At 42.8% G+C, this 5,305-nt stretch overlaps 1 non-coding gene across 1 annotated transcript; it reads left to right on the forward strand.

Annotated features, from left to right (window-relative positions):
• Positions 1–3,037: 3,037 nt before the first annotated feature.
• Positions 3,038–3,198, forward strand: LOC118663865. The gene has a single exon (XR_004970169.1). It is a non-coding gene; the product is annotated as a U1 spliceosomal RNA (small nuclear RNA).
• Positions 3,199–5,305: the final 2,107 nt, after the last annotated feature.

Here is a 5,305-nt window from a genome sequence, read left to right on the forward strand (position 1 = left end):
AGTGTCACTTGTCTGCAGAGAGCTGAGTGCTCAGGCTCTCAAATCCCCATTGATTAATAGGCAAGGGCGGCATCGAGGAAGGCTTTCCCGGCTGAGACTGCCACTAACTAGCTTTGTGAGCTTGGGCGTGTTACCAACCTCTGTAGGTTTCAGTTTTCTCATAGTCTGTCAACTGCGATGATGTGCTGAGATGACCTCCAGATTCATTCCAGCACTCGGAATCTATGATTGGTTCTTCCACTCCTACCCTATGTTTTCTGGGGAAGAACTGCCCATAAAGATCATCATGTGAGTCACATGCGATACAGCAGAGCCAATGGGCAAAATATTAATAGCCCTCTTTCTTTCTGTCCCATCACCTCTTCTCCAGTAAGGGGCTCTCATTCCTCTTTCCCATCAGACTCTCAGCCAGCCTTACTTGAGGACCGGTCCCTGATATGGCCTGAGGTGCATTCCATGGACTAAGGTGAGGCCAAGGGGAGCTTGTAGTCATCAAGGCCTTTGCTTCTGCTGGTGTGTGGGGGCTTATTATTCAGTGATTCTGATCAGTTTGTTCCTTTGTTGCATACTCTGTCTTCCTGTCCCCAGCCAATGACTTTCTCCCTAGATGCTGAACCAGTGACTTCATTCATCCAGCCTGCCTGACCCATTAACCCCACACTTCCACCTGATGGTCTACTTTCAGATGCTTGCTTCTGCCCCAGCCAACACCTTTCTGGGTCTGGGTTACTTATTCCTAAGTTTCTCCCTTATCCAGGGTTGTCAGTCTTTTCTTATCTCTTAGATCCCAAATGCTCACTGATTGTACATAATATTGCAAGACAGCAACAATCATATAATTCTTAAAAGTAAATCTTTTAGAAACTATTTAAGATGTTGCAAGTTGTTTCAAAAGGAATGAAGTATATCTCTTTACTGACCTGCTCTCTTCCAGTAGTTTTCTCAAGTAGTGTCAGCAGAATTCAGTTCCTGGAAGGTTGTTGGACTGAGGGCCTCTATTCCTTGCTGGTAGTTGGCCAGAGCTATTCTTAGTTCCAAATGTGATACAATCCTGGAAGCAACATTCTGTCACCTTTGCCATGTTCTAGTGGCTAAATCAAGTCATAGGACCAGTCCATATTCATGGGGAACGGGTTACACAAGGACATGAACACCAGGAGGCAAGGACTATGGGGGCCCATCTTAGAATCTGTCCACCACAGGCAGTAAAATATAAACTTGCATGTTGGAACTCTCTGCCTGCTTTCAGATTTCAGCTCTATCCTTTAGTATCTGTGCTTTTCTGTATCTCAGTTTCTTCATTTGTATAACAAGGATAATAATAGTACCTACCTTACATTAGTTATTATATTTAAAGTACTCAAAACAGCCTGGCATATGGTAGTACGATATACCTGTTAGCTATTATTACTCTTTCTGTTTGCTGATGTGATTTCTAGAGAGGTGGGGGCAGCGCAGGGCAATGTCTACCTTCTCTCTGAGGTGACATTACAGCCTTAAGCCACGGTGCTTCTCAGTCATTTCCACGCGCGTAGCATATGGACACTGGTTTCAAGATAATTACAAATAAGCTGCATGGTGTACATTTGACAAATTGCTTCTTATTGATTGATGTTGGGGTCCTCAAGGGAAGGTGGGATGCCACAAATGATAAGTAAAGTGACTAGAGCCAACAATTCTAACAGAAGAGTCCTCAGGGACCATTTGATACTGTACAAAGTGGTTTTATCTTTAGGAAAAGTTAAGATTGGACCATCAAATATTTATGGGCCCTTAGCAGGAGCTGTTGTCCTTCAACTAAGTTGTGGAGTGCATTATAAGACTTCCGAATGAAAACTATTGCCTATGGAAAGAGTTCTGTGTAGAAGGTAGTCTTTAAATATACCTAAGCTTTATAATTGAAAGAGGAGATGGAATTGGCCCCTATGCCTGTCTCCAGGGGAAACTGTAAAAGCTTTCTTTACAAAAGTGATGTGGAGTATTAGGAAGAAAAGGAGGTTTAGAATTAACCCAGAAAAATCACAAACTCTATCTCAGCAAGTTAAGAAATGGTAACAATGGAGGTTTTAGAATTTAAGAGCAAACTAAGTTGGAATAATCATTGCGATTCACTATTTTCAGGAAGTTTGTCGAAAGACAGCCTTTTTTTTGGTCTAATATCACAGCAGTAGTAACATCACAAGCACCAGTCAGTAGAATAAATGGCAGAAGAACAGAGCTGAGCTAGCATAATTGACTGCTCAGAGTCAAGTGTACCTAGTAGGATTGCATTTAGCTGCAAGTAACTGAACACCTAACTGACAGGACTTACTCAAGTAAGGGGTTTATTTGCCACATGCCACTAAATGTCTTTATCCATTAGGGTTGCACTTAGCTGCAAGTAACTGACAGGATTACTTAAGTAAGGGGTTTATCTGCTACATGCAACAAAATCTCAGGGAGTAGATGATGAGGGACAAGTAAAAGCAATTCCAAATGTCATCAAGGGCCCAGTCTGTTTATCTTTCTCCTCTCTATCCTTAGCAAGTGGCTTTCATTTTTGTGGTCTCCAGAGGGCTGCTGAACCCCTAGTATCATACCTGTTTTAGGAAAGGGAAGGAGTGAGGAAGAAGGCTGAAGGACAATGGGATAAGGAGCTGTACTAGTTGAATCTGTCCCTTTAAAAGCCTTCCCTGAAAACTCTGCCCAGTTTCTCTTTTATTTATTGGCTACTACTATGTTGCATAACCACTTTTAGCCACAATTGAGCCTAGGAAATAAAATATTGTGTCTTTCTAGTCTCTATAGTAGAGGAAAGTGGGGGATTGGGTTGGGAGTGGTTTGGGAATTCCAGTCCATAAAACCTGCCATAGTAGTACCCAGAACTCCATGCATTTCTTGTCATTCTTGTTTGCATATCCCTGACTGGGTTTTCAAACTATTTCCTTTCTCTATGAGCAGGATGCTAGTTGGAAATGTTTTTGTGGGGTGTCAGAGAATTGGCTAATTTGATGCTAATAATTACCTAAAAATATGTCTAATAAAGAAAGACTTCATCATACTTACCTGGCCAGGGAGAAGCCATGATTATGAAGATAGTTTTCCTAGAGCGAGGCTTATCCATTGCCCTTGGATGTGCTGACCCCTGCGACTCCCCACATGTGGGAAACTTGACTGCATAATCTGTGGTTGTGGGGGATACATTTGTGCTCTCCTCTCAGGGAAGGGGGTGGAAGGGAGGAAAGAAAGACCGTATCAACGGCTGCAAGGAGTTCCTGCCTGTCATCCTGGGTTCAGTCACTTGACCAATAAAACTTTTAGTAATTTGTGCCTTACTGTCTAGTGGTCAAGAGGAATGAACATAAATATTGTCTTGTACACAAGATCCTGTCCTTGTAGAGGCCGTGACTTGGTTTTATTCTAGAAAATCTGGCAGCATCTAGCTGGCACCTGGCAGTGCTTAACCAATACCTGATTGAGCAAGTGCATATAGTCCTTTCCTCTCTGACTTGCTTCTCACCCAAGGTCACAGGCCAAGGCTAATGAAGCATCCCACTTGCATGGTATATAACATTAAGATTCTGCACACTCTAATGCTACTGGTTGGTATCCATTGGAAGGTGAGATGTGCTCGTCAATAAACCCAGTGTAAGTACCTCACCTTGTGTCCTGGGCAAGTGCCTGCTCAGTTTTCTGTATCCTGGTATTACCTGTATCACATGGGGAGCACTTGCTAATTCACTTTGACCTTGGCTGGTTTTTTTTTTACCTTGGCCCTAATCAAGGTAAATTACATGGATCTCTTCTTGATGCTAAGATGGGAGGACAGAGAAAAGAGGCAGGGATCCACTTCTCCTTTGGGAGGGGCATGTGACAAAGGGCATGGAGCACCCAAGCATGTCAGAGTCACTTGGTTGGTGGCAGTGCGAGGGAAGAGGGCTTGGATGGGAGGGAGAACTAAGTCTATAAAGATTAAATAAATATCCTGGCCCGATTCCCACGTAGGAAGATGCCAAGTCTTTGAGGAAAATACTTAGCTGATCATTAAGCAAGCTGGCAGAGTGTGTGTAATGAGACTGAAACCGAGTATTCACTCAACAATGAAGTGTCGAATCACTTTGACACTTCATTGACAAAAAAAATAAAATGCTTAACTGAACCTGTCCTATATAGGGAAGGAGATATTTTTGAAAAATTTTTTTTCAAAAAAACTATTTTGATAAAATAGTATTACCTCCCTTGTCCCACCCAACCTCTGGGAACTCTAATCCTTTGAAGGCTATTGATTTCCTTTTGTTTGATGTGGCCAGGCACGCTTTTTCACAACTCAATGAGAACACATTTTTCCAGTGGGCAGCGATCTTGATCACATTAAAATTCATGAGATGAGCCTGTGTCCCACTTGTTTTTTAATAAAAGAAATAGGATCTGGGGATATTATTCAGTTGTAGAGCCCCATCACCCTGGGACAACATTACAATCGTAGTTCATTAAAAGCACTAGCAATTGGAAGGGATGTAGCAATAATAAAAAGAAAATTATTGCTTTTAGGCAAAAACTAGAAAATGCTTGTTGTGAATATCCTCTTTTGGCTGTTTAATCAAGAGCAGTGGCAGACATGCTCCAGGCTGCTGGAGATGCTGCAGTGTCCACAAGGAACGGCCGTGATGACGAGGCTGAAATCTCACTCAGAAGGCGGGAGGTGCCATGTGGCTCTCCTATCCTATCTTCCAGAGTTCCTGCTCCACCCCCAGGAAGGCCCACCTCCCAGTAACACATTACCACTACCTGTACTCTTCCTTCTGGGATGTCAAATGAGCATTTCACCAAGCATAGTGTGCAGTTATCTTCTACATATTATATCCTTAAATTTTCATTATGCATTGCCCAAGGTTATATTGCTAGTAAATGGGAAATGGGCCTCCAAATCAGGTCATTGTAAGTCACAGAGGGATAGGGAGACACTGTTGGAGACAGTTGTAATGGCAGCGCTGAAAAAGAACAAAGATGGTTAGAACCCCCTGCAAGGGCAGTCAGGGAACGCATGAGGGATTCTCGTGAGCGATGGCACTGTGACATGATGGCCAATTGGCTGGGAACTCCTGTGGAAACAGAAGAATAGTGATCAAGGTCATGAAATAAATGGAGGCTTGCACTCCTCTTCCTGAAGGCTTAAACAAAGGTAACTCTTTAGCCAGAATGGTGTACAAGAGAAAATATAATGATTCATTGGTCCTGCTTTCCCAAATTACCTCCTTGGCCAGTGATGGCGAACCTTTTGAGCTCGGCGTGTCAGCATTTTGAAAAACCCTAACTTAACTCTGGT

The sequence above is a fragment of the Myotis myotis genome, unplaced genomic scaffold (assembly GCF_014108235.1).
Source record: "Myotis myotis isolate mMyoMyo1 unplaced genomic scaffold, mMyoMyo1.p scaffold_m19_p_9, whole genome shotgun sequence".
NCBI classification, from domain to species: domain Eukaryota; kingdom Metazoa; phylum Chordata; class Mammalia; order Chiroptera; family Vespertilionidae; genus Myotis; species Myotis myotis.